Raw genomic sequence first — 17756 nt, forward strand, 5'->3', positions numbered from 1 at the left:
TGGTAACTTCCCCCAAGTAACACTGTACACAGAGAAACAAACACCAGGGGAAGAAAACAAAAAGCAGCTCCTACATCAAGGCAGATCCCAGCTCCTCAGGCTTCCAGCACATCTCAACCCAGAACTAGAGCAAAAGGGCAGATTATTTAAAGCCATTGCATGTAGGCCAATTTTCACTGCAGTTCCTTTTGGCTCTGATTTTCAGGCCCCAGTGGAGTGGTGAAGTCATGAATAAATGCAAGTAAACTGAGCTTATCCACTCTTATTTTGAGCAGTGGAGTTTACTAACCTCATGCTGCTTCAGATGGAACACCAAAGGGTAAGTTTAAAGGGAAAAAAAAAAATCCAGGGGGGAGCGGGGGATAATCTACTGCCGCCCTCACCTACTGGCTCAGTGAGTCCAGCACGGAGCAAAGGCAGGGCTGGGAAGCTGCAGACCCACAGAGACTCCTGCTCTGGATATTGAACACACAGAGTTATCTCCTGGTGCTCTGGAAGGGCTGGAGTTGGTCCCCTGCTGCGTGATGGGCAGGGGGAAGCTCCCCGTGCCCCTGCCAAGAGGGAACTCATGAAAACGGGATTTCCTGCCTCAGCCACTGCACACAGAAAGCTTCACTGGAGGAGGAGAAGACACCCTCAGCTGATGCTCTCCATCAGAAAGGCAGTGTTTGGAGGAGGAGGGCTGGATTTTGACCGGAAACAACATCACAGTCTTCCAAACTGAAAATAAATAGAGCAAATATTTGAGATTATCACCAGCCTTGGAACACATCACCTGCCCAGTGGTGTCCAATGGGACCAACAATCAAATGCTGCTCACCTGGGATGTTCCCTAGGGACAAGGCAAGCTGGAGACACTCTCAGAGCTGGCCAACAACAACACTGCAAAGGTTGTGTAATGAATTAAATACACTAAACACCATATCCTGCTCCTTGGAGCCAGGACCACCCTTGCCCACTCACCTGGTTTGTACAGAACTTTCTCTGAGCTCTGCCCAGGAGTGGCAGAGCCTGAATCTCCCATAGACAGGATCTGAAATCTACAGAGATAAATCCATTATGGTTATCACATTAAGCTCAAACGAAAAAAAGAAGGAGAAACACCCTGCAATTTTATCTCCCTGCAAGCATCCCTTCCGCTCAGCTCTGACTGTAGTGGAGAGATGGCCACACTCATCTCCTTGTGGTCTAAACAGCAGAGAGAGCCAGCTTCTTCAAAGTTAAAAGAAAATAGTAATAATGGAGTCCCCACATTCCTGCTGTGTTCATAAAGAGATGTTTTCTTCCTGAGCTCTACAGCATGGCAGGCTTAATCTGAAATTTCTTTTTAATCATAGCGGGAGTCCCAATTAACGTGTCGGGTAATCGTTCAAGTAGAACTGGAGTTTCATGGCTGCAGCAAGGCAAGGAGAGGCTCAGCATCAGGGTACCAGAGCATAGGCAGGGACCAGCAGCACATCCTGGTGCCACTGCTGGCCTCACCCCCTCCCCAAACCAAGGGGAATGAGGGCAGCTCCCCGCTACAACTTTTACACACAAATAGGTCCCCGAGCTCCCCAGGCGTCGGGAATGCAGCAGCTCCATGGAAAAACCTCACGGTGGGAGCGACAGCACCGCGCTGCTTTCACATGCACCTTCCCGAAGGAAAAACACCCATCACACTCACTCCTGCCTCAATCTGCAGGCGTGTAATCCAACACATGTGCTTCCAGCGCGCAGGCGGGGAGGGGGACCTGCCTCTGACCTACTTTCTTTTGTTGCTGGAAGTGCTGATCTCTATGCAGAATTCTGCGAGCAGGCAGAAGCTGTCATTAGGGTCTGGCATCATCTCTGCCTTACACCGCTCCTTACATCACCGCAGCCACCAATTCTAGCCCGAGTGCTCCCGATTTTTGCCCAGGACGCCCTGACCTCGTCCTGCCTGCGAGCACAGAAAATTCTCTGCCAGCACGGGAAATTGCCGCCTGTCACACAGCGGATTTTGGCCAGGCAAGGGGGTTACCTGCAGCCTCGGATGAACACTGTACTTACCCAGGGGAGTGTGCTGCAGTCGGCACACCCAGACCAGAGCAGCAAACACATCGCCTTCCTCTCTGGGTTGTTTTTTTATTATTATTTTTATTTTTATTTTTATTTTTCATTCACAAGGAAGTTGGGTCTGAGTTAAGGCACCGTGCTGACCTGGAAAGCAAAGCTCTTAAAATTCAAATGCGTACACCCAGGGCGGATCTCATCGGGAAGTATTATGGAAAACACGGGCTCTTAAAACAAGCTCTTAAACACACAGGCTTCCATCTCGAAGTATAAAAAATGTGGCGTGAGTGTGACCCTCCTCCAGCTCTCCTCTGCTCCCTCAATATCTCCTTTTAGGATGTTGAGCCGCAGCCCTGAGGTTTGGGAGTTCCAGGCTCACTGCAGTCACTGGGGCTTGTGTAAATTGGTCTTCAGAGAAAACCAACTCCGCTGCCTTATGCAAAAACACTCTTTAGTAACCTACTAAAGAGCTTCCCCAGAATCTGTCTTCCCTGTGCTCCCAGGTACCCGGGTGTAACACAGCGCCTTGATGTTGCAGATCTTGGAGATAAAAGGCTGTTGTGTTAAACCCGCATCCTTCAGACCTTGTAAGGCAGTTACTAGAAACAAGCCTTCCCTTCTGCAATGGCTTAAGAACAGACCATTTTAATTGATTAGTTTGCCCATTATGGGTAAGCAGAAGAACAGCCTTGCAATTGAACCTCAGTCCTTGAAATGCAGAGACATCAGCCTGCAGTGCATTTGCAAACCTCAGAGGCTAATTTCTACCCTTTCTGCTGTTCCACTCCCTCAGTCTGGGATTTACCTAAGCACAGGATGCATCTCTACACCAGGCAGGGGGGGAATTGCTTTGCATCGACGTTCAGTCAACAGATTCTAACGATAAAACAATTTCAAATCCACACTTTGATTAAAATCAGAGCCATGGAAAAATCATGGTAAGGTTCATCTAATGAATTTTACTTTCCAAGACTTCAGCAGAAGCCTGCCAGGGACTAAATCCAAGGGGGTAAAGCTAAATTTGACAGTCTGATAGTTGTCTTCACCCCAACTCCTCGTGCGGGTTTAGCAGTATAAATAAATCTGGTGTGGCAACCAAGAAAATAATCCCATCTATTTAGCAGCAACAGTCTTCTGGGGAGAGGATAAGAGGCATTTGAAGGCAGAGGCAACAATCACAAATTGTATACATATGCAGTTAAAGGATGAGGGTAATTAATTGTTTGATAAGATAAAATCTGTGCTAAGTTAGGGCCATGAGTCAGAGAAATGAGAGATAGAAAATATGTTCATCACTCAGTCCACCTCTTTACCAACACATATTTTCTAGCATTTGTCCAGTGTAGGCTTTGTTTTGTTTTTTTCAAGTCAATGAATCAACTTTCTTGATATTCAGCCCGACGCCAAACAGGAGCTACTGGCATTTGCCGAGGATGAATAAATAACTAGTAATGGCTCAGTCTCGTGAGATGATGGTCCAGGAAAATCCTGGGCGAGGTTTCCCCGGGACACGGCTGGCTCGATCACACTCCCCTGTGCTTTCTAAAAGAGCATATATACCTACATATGTACAGATCTGTGTTGTTACACCAACCGCCAACGAGAGCCGCCCATCCCGCACCTCGCCACGGATGCGTTTTTGCCTGCTGCTCCCATCTCCCCGAAATACCAAGTGACTTGTTTTGAGAAAGCTCATTTCTCCCGGCACCCTTACCTCACTCTTAGCAACCTTCTATTTAAAGTCACAATCTGTTGCAGCAAGCCAGCTTAGGAGTGTATAAACAAGCTGTTATGACCCCGCTGCAGGAAGGGGAGGAAATGGCCTATGCTTTAAAGTCAGCTGCCTTCAATAATTAGAAGCGAGTAGACAAACATGAAAGCAATGACACTTCAATGTTCTGTTATTTAAAGGGTACAGCCGCCGCTCAGTCCCTCGTTACCACCCAGGTATGCAGCCCCGGTGCAATTAGTCAAGCAAAGAACAGTGTCACCTTCCACAGGAGGGGGTCACAAACTCTTTCCCCGTCCCTGTTACTGGGAGAAGTACGAGGTGCTTTTTATTTTAATCAGTCTTTTTCTCTTAGCATGCAATGGCAGCTGCTTCTCACATCAGAAACCCTGAAAGGTTTTTATTAGTCCTAATGCTCCGCAGAAGAATTAAAGAGGTAACAGCACATATGTTCTGCTGTGCCCCAAAGAGTGGGAAAGGGAGGAAAATTAGCTCTTCTGCAGCAGCACCGCCCAGGGTGTAGGACTTGCTTATTACCAGAATCAGCTGCCGATGGAGTGAACACATCCATGCACAAAGCATTCCCTTTGCAAAGTAGCAGGCTCTGCATTCCTGGTCTGGGAGGGGGAAGCCAAAGGTCCCACAGAGCAGCAGGAACGTTTCTTGTGGAGCTGTCAGTAGAGGAGACAGTCTCCTTGCGAAAGGCAACGTGGGACTCTGCTTCATTCCATCTCCCAAATGGAAAGTGGAGAAAAAGGCAAAATCAGCACTAACATCACACCTGGGAAGCTCACAGTGCTGCGTGGTTTAAACCTGAGCGGGGCACATATCTCCCATTAGGCTGTCTTGACATTACACTCACAAATAACCCTCAAGTGCTTTTAGTGTAAAAGCCTGAAACTTGTTTGCTGAGGGACTCATTCGCATCAGCATCCTGAGCAGGGAGCCGACTTCTTCAAAGCAGCTTTCTTTAGGGAAACACAACGCCAAGGAGAGCAGGCACTCAGCTCTTCCAGGAGAGATTAAAGAGGAAAATTAGAGAAGCTGCAGCTTATGCCCATACCAATAAGAGCAGGTGTTTACCACCACTTAAATAATTAAAAAGATTTTTCACCAGTGACCAGGTTGTCACCGACTCATCTCGCTGCCACCCATGGATGCAGGCAGCAGAGTGACAGCAGGGCTCTGCTCTGTGGGATTCTGCCACCTCAGTCATCCCAGCACAGTGAACTGCAGGGAAGAGAAGAGGAAAGAGAGAGGAGGAAAACCCCGTTTCCCCCAGGAAACTCTGCTATGATTTCTTTTGGAATAGGACCCAAGGTTTTTTTAGAACAATTTTTAGCCAGACCATGTAATCCAGACTACATTAAAATGCTGAGACTTTGGGAGCAATTATCCCAAAAAAATAGCATGCCAGGCAGAGCAGTGCAATTAGGCTGCATGTTAAGAGGCAGGATGCAGGCATTAGCACCCAAACCAGCACGCACACGGGACACAATCCACATTTAGTGTATTTACAACACATGACCTAATAGTAAAAGTAATAATTAGCTACTATTAATACTACTAAAAATAGCTACTATTAATACCAGTGGATGAAAATAGAGGGGAAGGGAAGCTGCATCATGTAAGTTATTTATACAGAGGTGGCCCCACCAGCCAGGAGTAAAGATGGCAATGGTTTAGCATGCTCATCCTGAGCCCCAAGAGGAGACAGGATGGCCCAGGAATGAGGGACAGCCTTTGGAAACCTCTGTGGCTGTGCCATGGGTGTTCCAGCTGGCATTGAGGATGGGTACTCCAGGCTCAAGGAGGTGGATTTGAATCCCACCTCCATCTCCTCTCCGTGTACCGAGCTCACACGCAGCAGCCACAGAATCTCTCCCAGAATCTTCACAACCTGTGGAGGGTGAACCAGAAGGATGACACCCCCTCTCTTTTTACTTATCCAAAACATTGCCAGGCAGTCAGGCAAGGCAACAACTGCAGTGATGCAAAGCAACACCACGACGTCTCCTAGAGCAGGAAACAGGACTTGGCTCAAAGCTTTTGTTAGGGAGAAGAGGGTCCTTTCATAATACAGCCCTTTGTTCTGCTGGAGGAATTCAAATGCTATAAATTCATCCCCCTGGTAAATGCAGCAGTTATCAGGCATTTTACCACAGGATTCCTGGTCTCCTAGTGAAGTTAAATGCAGTGCCATTACAGCAGCACTTTAACGTGTAAATATTACATTCCCGGTTCTTTAGGAGATGTTCATTTAGTGAAATAAAATCCTGCTAGTAAAACACCTGATCAAACCCTTCAGCTGAACTGGCCCAGTAATTGCTCTAGGACTGGAGGGAGTCCAATGACTGGTTGCAATTTATGACCACTTTAGGAAAAAAATCTACCTTGAAGCATCCGCTAAGGACTGAGTTGTAGATGAGATCATGGAGTACATTTACATCGCAGCTTTCTATAACGTTAAGTGGCCACTAATTCGTGCTGAATTCTTTTGTAATTCTGATGGAATCACATCTGACAATCACATAAATAGCAAAAAATTCCTCAGGAATAATGTTACTACAACAAGGAGTAAAAGGCAAAGGAATGATTCATCTTTCATGGTGAGACATGCCCTTTTCTATCATCTCTACTCACCCAAAATAATTTGCCCAGCCCAAATTTCACAGCCAGGGCTGACAGACACCAAGTTGTAAAGGGGTCACTCTCCTGAGCCACACAACTCAGACACAGTTACAGTTTGAGGGGAAATACAGTTAAAATCTGAAGCTGTGAGAAAGCTTAAAGACAATTAAGCAACAAGATGAGCTGCCTGAGGGAGGCGGCAGGAAAACCTTGATGAAGATTTTGCTGCAGGCAGGGGGGCTGCATTAAATGACCACCATCTCCACTGCTATTCAAAGTCCAGGGGTCGTGGTAGGAACTGGACAGAGAGAAGAAATACAAAACACAACCATTTTAACACTTTCATTCAGCAGAGAGAATCAAGGTTAGGAAAGGGTGGAACAAAAAGATCAGAATGCAGGAAAAAGCAGAGTCATAAATGTATTGGAAGACTAAGATCCAGCTGGAGAGCTGTAAAATGGCAGAGCAGAGTCAGAATCCTGTCAAAGACATGGAGGGGAGGGATCATCACAGATTTTTAAGGAGTTTGATGTTTTCTCCTTCCTGCAGTGAGGGTAAATCCTCTCCATATTCTGGGAGCAAGGAGGAAAGGAGGGTTTAGGCTCTCTGCATCCCCCAGCTCCAGAAAGCAAACATTGGTTCTGCCCTGGAAGAAAAGTGGTTTTATCACCTTCAATCCTGCTCCAAACGGGCTGTTAGAAAAGCCACAATCCTTTGGCACTTGAATAGCACTGAAATCCAAGTACCAGCTCAGTTCTGCCTCCACATCCTCCCTGGGAGAAAAAAACACCTGGGAAAGCCATCAGGACATCTCTTCCTCTCGCTCCACGGACCTGAGAAACCTGGAGATGATCCAAAAAACGCTGTATTTTGACTGTCTCAATTAACCAAATAGCTAAAAACTTTGTTATTTGCCTGGCACCAGTAGAAGCAGGGTCCATATGCTGAACTAGAACAAGAACTTGCTCGAGGAATTGCTGCCTGCACCGTGAGATGCCAGAAGCCAGATGGGGGATTTATAACAGCACAAGGCTGGCTCAATGGGCAGGGGCTGCTCCAGCACAGCGTGTTCCTGGAAGAAAGCAACAATCACTAAAATTAGAGGAAAGGGTTAAAAATAAAAGTGAGCAACTTTCTTATCATGCACTCCTTGCCTTCCACTGAATTAACATCAGAATCAGAAATCAGATGATGCTCCAGGCTGCCTGAAAATTGTTTTTACACTTTCAGTATGCCCATGGCCAAAACCTAGACAATGTATGTTCATGTGAGGTGATTATTTAATGAATTAAGGGTGCAGATAGATTAGGAGGAGCTGATGCTCCCTTGTGCTGTTCCCCTGAACAAAGACTTTGGGACCAGCTCCCACAAAACAGCAACAGCATCCCTGGAAAGGTGACCGGCTGATGCCTCAACTCTTTTGGACAGCCAACACATTCCCCATCTCTTGTGGAAGTTACAGGGCCTGGGTGTGATGTGAGGCAGAGGGATGCACAACATGAAGTTGCAGGTTTAGCTTCCCATTGGGTGCAATAATTACAGGTAAGAAGTAACAGCAGCATCTCTCCATAAGGCTGTTAATAAAGTTCACCTTCACTAGCTGAACCCATTCCTCTTTCCTAAAGACTGGAAGAGATTTTATAGCAGATTCATCACCTCCACCCTTTAATTCTATTTTTGGAGTCTATTGAACTTTTGCATATGTTGAAATGAAAAGAGTCTATATTAACACAACCACTTTTTTGTTACTGTAATGAGAGCCTTGAAACCACCACAAAGAGAAACATGCCTTTTAGCAGCTGAAACAAATTATTACAGCAACTGAGTCTTAAAAGGAATTTCAAGTAAAAATATAGTATTGCATGAAGTTGTTATGGCAACTGATGTTGTAGAGTAACTGCACTGGGGCAAGTTTTCCTCCTTTATCCTGCTCAGCAAAGTCTGGGAAAAACTTTATGATAAAATTGTGCCTTAATTAGTCAAATAAGTCATAAATATAGCTTATCCCAAAATCCTTAACATTCCAGCCTCATGCAGTCTGTGTGCAGTTACTCTACTAATGAGAAAATATATCTACTAAAGCCCCACTTACCATTAAAAATCCTATCCAATATTTTTCTAATACAATTTATCAATTTAAACACATTGCACAATGTAATATTCTGCAGCATTCCATTAAAATGATAAATAGCTATGGAAAAAACAAGGGATTAAACATACTGTAATGTAATCTAACAGTATTTAAACATAAATTAAAAAAACTTAAATATGGATGGGAAATGTACCGTATTTGCGAGCAAGAAGAGCCCACGTTGCTCCCTGGGTTGGAGTATTAATAGGCCAGAGGAAGCAGAGCAGTGAGAAATGACAGTCAACTTCAGAGGATATAAAATGTCCATTAGGCTTTGTTATAAGATTACATCAAAGCAGTTCATATGTTTTAATCTGGGGAAAGAGAAAGCAGCTACTTGGGGTCTGTGCCTGGGGGCTGCCTCTGTGTACTGAACCAGACAGTTTGCATAATGAACAATTTTTATTCAATCAGGATTTCAGCACAGATAGTTCCCACTCAATGGGCTCTAGCACAAATGGGGTTGGATATTGATGCTATTCTTCAAGCTCCACCTGCTGGCTCCGGAAGAAGTGCTGGTGGCTTTCTGAAGGGCCAGTCTGTGGAGGGACATCAAGTTACTGGCATAAAAATCCAAGCCCAGGCTCTGTGCCTCTTGCCTTTCTCAGTTTCAAAAAAAAAAAAAAACCAAAACAACAAAAAACCAAAAAAAAAACCACACCAAAAAACAACCAACCAAAAACCCCCAAAACCTTCCCAAAAAATTAAATCAAAACAAAATAAAAACCCTACAAAAAAAAAAAAAATCCTCCAGACTTCAGAGTTTTCCTTGGGTTGCACCAATAATTTGGCTGATTTGCTTAGGCAGATGTTGAGCTGCAGACGAGCTCCCGCAGCAAAGGTGCACGAGCTGCCAAAACTTGCCTGGTTGAACCCACCTGATCACCAAGGGAGTTGCCTTGAGCTCAGAGTGCAGCCAAAAGGGCAGAGCAGCCAGGGAAATCATTCCATTTAGCGTGCGCCTTCTGCACAATAATTACTTATTTAAATTTTACTCTGCTGCTCGAGCCATTAGAAAAATGCACTATAAACAAAGGTGATTTTATGCAGACAATAGCTGAGCCAGTCATTTTTTAAAGACAGGCACACCATGACTTATGTCCCAGGATGTGCAGCTCTTATGAGATGGCTGAAACAAGGTTTATAGCCTAAACCCTATTTCCAAGGGTTATTCCAGTGGCTGCACTGCTGGATTCACCTTCAGCGTTAGCAGCAGCATGGAGCTCACTTACCCCACAAATGCAAGCCAGGGTCACTAACAGCTTTATGGACAGGAAGAGCCCAGACAACACTTTGCTGCACAGAATTGCTTGCTAAATCCTGGGATGATCATTTAAAGGTTCCACATATACACCTGATAATTCAGAGTTAATTAGTGTGGGCATATTAGAGATGTTCCTGCCTGCACCTCTGGATTCTGCCTATTGATCAGGCACTGCGGCTGCTCTCAGCTCTGGGAGGAAGTGAATTCACTCTGTTGCAGTGAATTTTGCTTCCTGCCTGATTCGGGTAGGCTTTGCTTCTGACTGGCACCAAATCCCTTCTTCCTATTTCCAGAAGAAAAATAGCTCCCTTTTAATCTAGACCTTCCAAAGCTCCTGCCATGCCTGTGACGTCCTGAATGCAGAATTATGGCTTTCCCTGGTTTCTGCTCATTTGTCTGGAAAGCCTGTAGGTTGTTGTATCTCACCACCAGTACTTTTTTGGCTCTGTCCAGAAATACTCTTTTATCAATTCACCTGACAGCGATCCAGCAGGAAGGGTGTGCTGGAAGATGATGCTAATCCAGAGAGACCATTCTTCAGTTGGAGCATTCATGAAGTCTAATGAACTATTGGCAGAAAGGGACTTCTGTGGCGCAATTAAAACTCGCTTCTGCGAGACACAAAATATTGCAACTAAAAGTTAACGGTGCCAAGCAGGGGAGGTGGATTAGCTCAGGGAACATAAATTGGTGAGAAGAAGCCACTTCCTTCTCCCCCCTCCTCATCCCCAAGCCTTATGCATTAGGCAAAGCTGAAATAATGAATATGTATTGCAAGGTGTTTGCAACAAGCCTACTTATAAAGTGCACAGCCAGGAACTCCTGGAAGGGGGATTTATGGGAGCAGTCACACACAGCTGGCACACTGTGTTCTGCAAGCTTCAATTGGGATGAATGCCCCCCCTGTAAGCACTTAGCACCCACCACAATAAACTAAGGTGTATAAGCAGAGTCTAAAGTTTATTTTCAGGAGCATCCCTTGAGGGGGAATGCTAAATCAACCACCTCGGGTTTGGTAAATTCAACAAGAAGCCTGAGCTGGGAGAGGGGACGTGGCTCATCTCTTGCTCTGAGATACCCAATGTCCTCAGAATGCTCAAGGAAGAGGAGGCAAAGCATGGGAATAGGTTGCTGCTTGAGGACTGGACCAGTCATTAACACCAGATGACATCCCATTAATCAGAGGAAATGACACTAACAGGACCATTACAATGCTGTGATCCTTCACCAGCTTTGCTAACTGAGGGGGGAAAAAATCACAACCCATTGGACACTAAGTTTTAATTTCAAAAAGAAATTCACCTTCAAATTGCTTTGTATTTTTGCATTTGTTTCCAAGCAGACTAATTAAAATTCTAAATCAAAATACAATTACTCTTTTCCTTCACTCTCACTTGGCAGTGAGCACGCCCTCCCCAAAACCCGATACAAGGCCAGCGTATAATGAGAGCAAGTCAAGCAAAGCTTTCTACAAGGTGAAGGCAGCTCCTGGAGCTTTAGCATCAGCCAGGAGCTGTGGTGACACAGGCTCTGACTGCAAAGGCTGGCTTAAGGGCTGATGCTAAAGACCATGTCCACTGATAGGTGGGATATTAATGCCACTCCTTTCTTCAAGCCCTCTAAGTCTGCACTGCTGCCTGGGAGAGGTTTGAAGACTAAAGATATATTTTTTGAATTATTAATCTCTTTGCAGAAGCCCTACACTTGGAGACAGCACAGAAAATAGGTTAAGGCTCACAATAAGCTGAACGAGTTAAATCAGAATCAGGCAAGTGTGCTGACAGCCAGCTCCTGTGACTCTTAAGCTTATGGGCCAAGGTATGAGTATGAAGGGAACAGCAGGATCAAGTCAGATAAAATGAACATGTTGGGTTTGACTAGTCTGTAAGGAAGGGTCAAATAGTGGCTTGCTGGTGGGACCCATAGCCAACATGGAGTGACTGACTGAAGCAAAGAAGGACTGACATTACTTCTCCAAATTATAAATTCTGCTTCCCAATCTATCTGAATGGATTAACCTCAAAACATGAGATCCGGAATTTAAAGATTCAGAATTCAGAAGCTATTATGAGTCAAGAGCAGGAATTAGCATTTGAGTTATAAATATGCTCTAACAAACTGACAGGAGTCGGCTTGCTGTTCCTTCCCTTTTTGAAGATGGTGGCATCATACTCGCAATATTTAGAGACATAAACCTAGAAGTGATTTTCACATCCCAGCTGGATGTTAACAACGTGGCTTGTTGGGAGAACGCTGCTCCTCATCTAACCAGTGCTGCCATGCAGGAAAGCTGTTACAACAAGGCAGGGTCTGGGTTTCCAGCACAGGAGATGGGAGCTGTCCAAGGAAAAAGTGCTGTCCCAGGACACAAAGCTGTGTCATGGCACCCTGATCTTCTACAGGTCCCCCCCTTACCTAAAAGGCCGTCAGGAGAGAGGCAGACACAAGCACATTCTGAATAAACAGGAGCCACTAATATCAGAGAAAGTCTCCAGGCAGTAAGTAATGAAGGCACTAAATAACTGTACCCGCTATTCGGATTTTCTGCCAAACATTAGCCAATTTAAAAGGCAGCAAGAGGCCTTTTACACAGGGAGAATTTCTTTGAGCACCGACTTAAAAGCTGAAGTTTGGCAGGAAAGTGTCTGAGAAGGATGGGGGAGAGGTAAAAGCCAATTTCACCTGGTAATCTGCTACACTATTTGTGTCCTACCCAGACCACACTTCATGCATTAAGAACACACTGCAGCTCTCCCCCGCGCTGGGGGAGCGGGGAGCTAATGGTTTCTATTACAGGCGTGTGTGGAGGGTGGCTGTGGCATGCACATCTGTCTGCAAAATAGATGTTAGCTCTGGAAACTGCCTAAACACCTCCGTTCCCCAGCAAACGGGGCCGGCAGCGGAGTTTTTTGGGCTCCCTCCTGGCGTGACAGGCAGGGGGTGATTGACAGGGCTGGGAGCCCAAAAAGCCCGCACGTGTTCCCACTGTAAATAGTAAAAGCTTAAAAGCCTCAGCCCCTTAACTGACTATTTCACAGACTTCAACTCGGTTACTCTTAATGAGGATTTCCACGAGCACACATAGAGAAAAAAAAAAAAAGAGTCTACGCGTTCTCCGTGCGAGGGGAAAAAAAAAAACAACAAAAAAAAAAACAAACCCAAAAAATCAACAAGCAAACAGCAAAATAAACAGCTGGTGAAGTGAAATACGAGGTTAGAGCCCTCTCTGATTCAAGAGAAGATTATTAAAACAGCTATAAAGATGGTGTTGGCATCTCTTGAAATGAGTTTGTTACATTCAGAAGAGGCAGTTACACATGACAAACCATTTTCTGTTTAATTAGAGGGCTCTGTGTGGAACACTTCCAGGCGGAGGAGGGGAGCAGATTGCCACCCAGCATCTCAATTATGGGACAGAGCCTTAACGATTCGACATGCAAATGTTTTTTGACTGACCGCAGAGGGAGGAAAAAAAATGAGGAAAAAAAAAGTTTTAAAAAAAAAAAAAAAAAAAAAAAAAAAAGCAGCAGCTCTGGAGGTTAAAGAACAGGAGCTTTGTCCCAGCCTTCAGCAGTCTGGGCTTTCTTGCCACACACATTAGTGCTGAAGGTTTCTTTCTGCCCAAAGAATGGTTTCTACTTGCTGGCTGGGAAAAAGAAAATTCTATGGGGAAAACCACAGAGATACCCTCTGTCCAACCCTGGTTAAAAGCTTTCTATTCTTCCAACCAGGTAAAATAATTCGTGGTTGAGGTATAGAGCAGGACCTTGGTATTCGCACCAAGGCTGTGAAAGTAAGCAAGCACAGAAAGGAAATTCTAGCTAATACAAGTTAAATATAGGTTATGTTAGCTGCATTTTACAAGCACTAAGAATGTTTTTGGAGAAAGCTGTCATTTTTAATGACAGCACAAGCTCCAATTACCACATAGCTGATACACTTGGGATTTGGAAGTTTTTTTTTAAATCACTTGAAATCTAAAAAAACCTTCATTATCAGCTTCTGAGTTGGATGTAAATAACTTCACCTGGTGCTAAGAAGTTTAACATTTCACAGGGGCACATGAACAACTTAAAGCCATTTATAAATGCAGCTTCAGCTTCCTGGCAATCTAAATGCAGTCTCTGGCAACTTGAGCAGCAGCAAAGAACACAAGGCTGGGCTGCAAGGGGAAGAGGAGCAAGGCTAAAGGAGATGTGTGAGCATCACCAAACCCTGGAATGAGGCAAGAGCACACCTCAGGCTGCAGATACCTGTCAGTTCAGGGGGAAGATTAATCTTGCTGCTAGGCTTAAGAAAGGCCACTTAAGCTGAGAGCAAAACCATGTATCACCTTGAGCCTAAAGCAAAGCATTTGCCCCACAAGACGCTTCCAGAACAAAAATGCAGCTATGCTGAGGAAACCCTGTGCCCAATGGAACACTCCCAGCTCCACCAAGGTTCCCTCAGGCATTCACCAAGGTTAACAAACCCAAAAGCAAGTCCAAAAAAGCCCCCAAACTCGCTTACAAAACCCAGAAAGCTCCTTGGAAAAGCCTGCAAAAAACAGCACCGCGCATAGGGCAGCTCCAGCCCCAAAACCTAATGCAGGAGGCAGCGAAGCTGAGGGCTGAAAATTCCCCTTCCCCACAGCTAATGTGAAAGCCTTACAGTCAGCAAGAAGAAGGGCAGCCTTCTAGCTTGTGGCAAGCACAAAGTGGGATTGAATCATTACTTGAAGAACGTGTTTCAGTGCCTATAAATAAAAACCTGCGAGGCTCCTTGCCAAAGAAGCCCAAGTCAATATCGCTTTTCTATATGCGCTGTCAAACTTTACTTTTAGACAGTATATTAATTACCCAGTCAATAATTGTGGGTTTCATTAGTGTATTAAATACCCCAATCGATAATATTTATCCTTTTCAGAGTCGGTCTTCACCAAAAACAAAGGCAGGAGTATTTTTTGATCCTGCAGTTCAAAAAGTCAGTGCAGCATAGCAGCAAGGCTTTAATGGAAAACATAAAACACTAGAAACAGACAAAAATCGGATTATTACTCTTATTTTTCAGCCTTTTGTACAATAAGCCATGAGGGAATTCCGAGAGCTAAACTGATGGCAAAAAAAATTAGATTTCTTCCTCTTAATTGCTCAGCAGTGATGTCAGAGTGGACATGACAAATGTTCACATCTTTCATTTCTCCATCAGATAAACCAGCAACCAGCTCTGCTCTGCCAACTTTCCTGAGGATAAACTCTCAGAGCAAAGAGCCCATTTATTGTGTATCCTCTGCAGTGCAGCCTCCCAAGTGCCTTTATCCTGACCTGGGCTATCCCAGGGAATTACATCCCTATGAGAGGTAACATCCTCACATGGGACCCTAAAGAAAATTTCATGAGACAACACAAAAGGAGCTCAGGGAGGCTATTTTCTTGTTGGTTTTGTTGGTTTTCAATTTTGTTGTTGTTTTTGTTTAAAATCTCCATTTAAAGGGCAAAATGTTGGGGACAAATTAAAAAAAAAAAAAAAAAAAAGGCGCCTTTGCAAGTGTCCAGTTTATTTTAAATAACTTACAAGGATGGGAAAAAAGAAAAGCACAACAAACAGCCAAGGAACACTCCCAAAGGCACGCTTTTGGCATGGCACAGAGGCTGAATTTAACAACAAATCAATGCAATATAAACAGGAAAAAACTAAAAACAAACAACACCCTACCCCCCAAACACAGACACCTAAATATCCAAATAAAATACACAGAAAAATGCATAACAGGCCTCATGAAAAATCCATCTGGCGATCCAAACTACTTTTCTTTTTTTTTAAATATGCATATGATTGAAATGCAAAAATGTAAACATGAAAAACAGACTTTAAAAACTGCGAGAAGGTCTGTGGGCCTCTTGCATCCTCGCAGATAATATATTAAAGAGAATTTCCACTCCCTGTAATAAGATTACTGATATTTACTGCACTACTCTAGTATTTATAATGCCTAATATGCTGCAGACCACTCCTTTCCATGAACACAGGCTTTGGAAGTAGGCAGCCCACTCCATTTCACGTTTTTCCTAAGCCTTTTATATCAAAGTGATGTGAAATTTCCCTTTCTTTCCCATCTGAGTCTCCCCAGCAGCCCTACAGTTGCCTGAGGGCTGAGGGAGAAGCCCTGTGGGGTGGCCACTCTTCTTCAAAGTGGCCACTTGTTCAAGGGCTAGAAAACAAGGAGGCCAAAGGAAAGATGACACAAAAAAGGACCCAGAAGGAAAGTTAATATTCCCTCCTCAAGATGTGATGCTGCATCTTGGGCAGCAAAACGTAAATATCACCAGGAATTAGGAATCAAAACAGCAGACTCATCTGCTTCCACTCTCACACCCGTTGCACTAAAAGGACAATCCCGTCGTGCTGGAACACAAGAGCCCACACACACACACTCATCCCAGCTGCCAGGCAGAGCACACACAGCACAAAACAACCTGATCCATCTAAGACCACCATTTATTCCTTACAACGGCTCTGAGAATGTATTGCTCCTCAAAGCTTTACTTCGGGGACAAAAAAAACCCCCAAACAAACAACAAACTACCTGATGCATCTTAAAAACTCAGTGCGGCTCTAACAGAATGTCCCCTCCAGGGACTCGTAAAGGGTCACTAACAACTCCTTTGAAATTCACACCCAGTGAAAACACAGCTCAATCCCACCAGAGGGAATTAAGACAAACAGCAGAACTACCTGAACATGGCCCGGCAGGGCACGCTCCAGATCTTCCCTCGGCCATGCAGAACTTGATGCTCTTGTGTAATTGCCTTGGCACCTGCCTTTTTCCAAACCAGCAGCTTCCCATTTTCATCTCTGCTGTGTACATTTAATTTAAAGCAAAACACGAGCAGCCACAGGAATCCTCACCTCACAGAGATCTAGTTATGAACAATTCCAGAATCCTTTCAATTGAGCAAATACATATTCAGCCCAGGTAATGGCTGAAGCCATCCAGAATAGCCTGGATGGTAGCAGGGGAGATTTATGATGAGGGGAAGGAAGGCACAGGCTAGTTTGCCAATAATCCAAATTAGCATTGTGAGTCCACTTAATTAGCACAGTCAGAAGAGCCCAGAGCCTTTGTGAAGTTTTCCATGGCTCGTGCCAGTGGCTGCAGGGATCTACCAGGGTTTGGATGGCTGTGGTCAGCTGGCAGTGAGGTGGGAGGAGAATGGAGACACCTTCCTTGCCCTCACTCCTCAGCTGGATACCTCACTTTCCTGGGATTAACAAACAATTTATTAACCAGTTACCTTCAGCAGCTCTAGCCTATAATCAAGGGAAGAAAGGCAAGATAGAGAGAGGCATCTATCTTTTATATAAGTGGGAAATCATATGCCCCTCTCAGGATTCATTCTGCTATATTAGCTCTTCTAGGCCCCTCCTAAAAAAGATCCTCATTCTCCTACTCAGCAGTGTAGTCCTCCTCTGTACTCGCCCCAGCTGAGTTTCTTTTTTGCCTCTCCACATTGCAGGCCAGAGCTGTACATAGCATTCGAGATGAGATCTCACAGCAGAGGCTTATATAATGCTGTGGCACTTGTATAGCTACACTAGAAATACCTTGCCTCACATAGCTTGATGTTTTTATCATATACTAGCTGATTAAAGCATGATTAAAACCCTCCAACTCTTCAGTCACTAATGAGCATCCACTTTAGAGCAGAGGGTTGTTTTTTATTAGTCCTCAAATAAATGGCTTTTCACACAAACTGTTTTAAGTTGATTTTCTGTTCCAGTTCTCAAGGTCATTCAGCTGATCCTGTAAGATATCTTAGTGCTCTTGAGTATTGATACCCTCCATCTCTAGTGCTCTGGCTGATGGCACAGTAAACCCTGCAATATGGATGTGCAGCAATTCTCCTTGGGAGAAGGAGCTGCCCCAGCAGAGACAGGTGTGCAACACTCAGATCAGCAAACACCTGCCAAAAACAACACCCATAAAA

This window comes from Zosterops lateralis, assembly GCF_965231275.1.
Source record: "Zosterops lateralis genome assembly, chromosome: 19".
NCBI lineage: Eukaryota > Metazoa > Chordata > Aves > Passeriformes > Zosteropidae > Zosterops > Zosterops lateralis.